Genomic DNA, 3,927 nt, shown 5'->3' with positions numbered 1-3,927 from the left:
ATGCAGACCAGAGAAAGACTTTCGTCTCGTTTACATCAGGGTCCCCCATTTTCAATTCATCAGGACATATATGACATACATGACATACAGATAGACAGTACTGCTACATCTATACATTTATGACATACCAGATTTGCAAATACAGTACTGTTTGTGATACAAAAAGAGTCCAGAAAAGGGAGTATATACATTTGACGTAAAAACTATACATTGGAGGAGGTTGGGTGGGGTTGTGTGTGGGGGGGGGGGGGGGGGGGTGGGCGGTGGGTAGGGAGGGGTTGGGGGGGAAACACTGTACAACTGTACAAGCAAAACTGTACATTGGGATAGTGACAACCATACTAGGTAATTTACATTGGAGGGGGTTGGGGGGGGGGGGGCACTGTACAAACAAGCAAAACTGTACATTGGAATATTGACAAAACCATACTAGGTAAATTACTGTACATTGGAGGGGGTTGGGTTAGGACATTTACAGGGGCCAGTTTCGAATTTCAGTCTCCCGTAGGTGTTCCTTGAGAGTGGTTTTGAAAGTGGGTAGTGATTCACATTCCTTTACAGATTTGGGTAGTAGCTTATTAACCAGATACAGTTCAATGAGATATGACACCAGTATGTTATCAATGATTAAGTTGACCAACTAGTAGACCAGGATAATTATGTTTTGGGATAGAAACATTCTGGAAGGCAAAATCATTTAAAATCTGGGACGTCATCCCAGGAGAGCCATTGAGTGCGCGAAAAGAGGTGAGAGAGGAGGAGGGGAGAGAGTGGGGGATGTGAGTGTTTTAATGGGGGGAGGGGGCTGTCCTGGGAGGGAACTAGGGGTGTGGATGGCCGAGTTTAAAAAGGCAAGCAGCACCAACCCTCACTCTCACATTAATCTGAACTCTCTTCCAACTCTTGCAGTCAACAGAGAAGGACGAACTCCTACTGTATTTATTTAGTCTCCTTTTACACCGATTTTTTACTTGATTTATTTAGCTGTACCTTTGAAGCTCTGGAATTTACAAGAATTTCTACAGGATACATTTCTTTTTCCTGATCTCCACTTCAGCATGGAAGCCACCACTATGGAATATGGATATCCCTATGAATATTATGATGACATTGAGACTGTTTGTGACTTCTCTGAATGGGAGCCATCCTACTCTCTCATACCTGTTCTCTACATGCTGATCTTCATCCTTGGTCTGTCAGGCAATGGGGTGGTCATCTTCACTGTCTGGAGATCCAAATCCAAGCGCCGGGCAGCAGATGTCTACTTTGGAAACCTGGCCCTGGCCGACATCACCTTTGTTGCGACCTTACCTCTCTGGGCCGTGTACACAGCGCTTGGCTACCACTGGCCCTTTGGCGTTGCTCTCTGCAAGATCAGCAGCTATGTTGTTGTGGTAAACATGTATGCCAGTGTCTTCTGCCTCACCTGCCTGAGCTTTGACCGCTACCTGGCTATCGTGCACTCTCTGTCCAGCACCATGCTGGCCTCCCTGGGAGCTATCTGGACGCTGTCTGGCCTGCTGGCGGTGCCCACCCTGCTGTTCCGCACCACGGTGGACGACGTCAACAGTAACCACACCATGTGTGCCATGGACTTCCGCCTGGTGACCCTGAACCAAGACCACGACAGTCCCTGTGGATCGCAGGGCTCAGCCTGTCCTCCTCCGCCCTGGGCTTCCTCCTGCCCTTCCTCGCCATGACCATCTTCTACTGGTTCATCGGCTGCACCGTCACCCGTCACTTCAACAACCTGCGCAAGGAGGACCAGAAGAAGAAGAGGCTCCTGAAGATCATCACCACGCTGGTGGTGGTGTTTGCCTTCTGCTGGACGCCCTTCCACGTGTTGAAGAGCATGGACGCTCTCTCCTACCTCAACCTGGCTCCTGACTCCTGTGGGTTCCTGCGCTTCCTCCTGCTGGCCCACCCCTACGCCACTTGTCTGGCCTACGTCAACAGCTGCCTCAACCCGTTCCTGTATGCCTTCTTTGACCTCCGCTTCCGCTCCCAGTGCCTTCTGAACCTGAAGAAGGCCATGCATGGCCAGATGAGCTCCATGTCCTCCACGCTCAGGGCCCAGACTCAGAAGTCAGAGGTACAGTCTCTGGCCACCAAAGTGTAGAGAATAGACGGGCAGGGGTTCGGCGGGGCTGCTGGCCGGTCCTCCTGACACCCATCCGTGGAACACATGTAAAAGCAAAGAGTTTATGTGTCCATTGTTCAAAAGCTGTGACACACAAGTGGGATAATGAACTCTGAATTGTCGCTGCTCGCCGTTATGAATTCCCTTTTTTTCTTCCCTTGTTGCTGATGCTGCCGTGAGAGGGGTGGGAGCTGCGTGTGTCCGACCAGACACTCTAACCCCTGGACTCTGGAATTGGAGCCCGCTGGCTGAGCTCCCTAGCTGCTTTTTACTCCCCTCGAAACACTAAGGAAAGATATATATATTTTTGTTTCTCTCGCTCTGCAAATGTTTTTCTTTGTGCTATGAGGGGCCTGTATTATGGTTGTAACATTCACATTTTGAAAATGAATTGTTGATACGTGTTGGTTCTATATCACATGTTAATCTGTTTACACTGGGATAAAGAAATGCACTAGTCACAGCACACACATCCGCACACACTCACTTTAAACAATCAACCCACTGCAGCACCCACTCTACACACTTTAGAACACCTAGAGTAGACACACTTTATTTATTGGCAAAGAATTTGCACTACAACCCATACCTCAGGACACCTTACTGTAAATTGTAAATTGTACCTAAATTGTACCTCATCCCATTTCTGCTCTGCACTATATAGTATATTGTATATTAGTATATTGCATAGTATATTGTATGGTAACTCAGTTACTGCTATCCTGCATTGAACATTGTACATATGTACATACTGAACACTTGTGTCTACGTACGTGACTTCTATTTTTTTACTTTTACTTGCTATACTTATTTTATTTCATACTTATCTTTTGTCTAGCACAGTCTCTGGAGCGTAACAGAAAGAAGCATTTTGTATAAAAGTATTCTGTACTTCTGTATGACAACTATTAAAGAAACTTGAACTTGAAACTTGATTTTAGGTAATTTTGTAACGAAAATAAGGACATAACTGGGACTATATTCACACCCCATTGGCAGAGGCAGCGACGCAGGGCGGCAACCTGCTCACGTACACAAGCAATTAGGGTTGCTCATGCCTCAAGCACAATAGAAAGCAGAAAATTAGGGTGTTTTTAAGGACCTCTTTCATTTGTCCTGACAAAGTCAAATTAAGGGGTATTAAAAAGTAATTAATTATCCCTTATTTTTCACCTCACAGATATAGCACCATAAATAAACCTTAAAGTTCAAATTAAGGAAATGCGCTCGGTTACATACTGTATAGAAAGAAAATTAAGGTGTTTTTAAAGACCTCTTTAATTTGTCCTGACAAAGTCAAATTAAGGGGTATTAAAAAGTCATTAATTATCCCTTATTTTATCCAATCACAAAAACAGCACCTTAAATGTAAGATTAAGGGGGTTTCCTTAATTGACACAATTAAGGGGTTCTACACGCAGGGGGTGGAATTAAGGTGAAATTAAGGGGTCCAGTTAAAAAACTAAGGGGCCCTTATTTTTTATTAAGGGGTATTGCATGTTTTCAGGGGCAAATTAAGGGGAAATGAAAGACATTTTAAGGACTTCAAGTTTTGTAAGCAAGCAACATGGTGTGGCAACCTTCGTGAGGACTGAACTAAGCTGGTCAGCCAGTAGCCAATCCCCACCCGGCTCCAACATCGAGTGGCTGGTTACTAAAATCCAGGAAACTTCAGTCATCAACATATACAAGCCCCCACCTTCAGAGCTGGCTGCCACGTCCCTCCCGTCCATAACTGCACCCGCCATCTACGCAGGTGACTTTAACTGTCAACACACAGACTGGTG

The 3,927-nt window shown here is 45.7% G+C and overlaps 1 pseudogene across 1 annotated transcript; it reads left to right on the top strand.

The window, feature by feature from the left end:
• The first annotated feature begins 1,058 nt into the window (after positions 1–1,058).
• LOC311230050 (apelin receptor A-like) lies at positions 1,059–2,119 on the top strand (annotated as a pseudogene). The gene has a single exon. The product of its transcript is annotated as an apelin receptor A-like (transcript).
• The last annotated feature ends 1,808 nt before the right edge of the window (positions 2,120–3,927 follow it).

The sequence above is a fragment of the Notolepis coatsorum genome (genome assembly GCF_963971535.1).
Source record: "Notolepis coatsorum genome assembly, chromosome: 6".
In the NCBI taxonomy this organism is placed as follows: domain Eukaryota; kingdom Metazoa; phylum Chordata; class Actinopteri; order Aulopiformes; family Paralepididae; genus Notolepis; species Notolepis coatsorum.
Note: the sequence above shows the minus strand (reverse complement) of the source record. Positions and strands in the feature narration are given on the sequence as shown.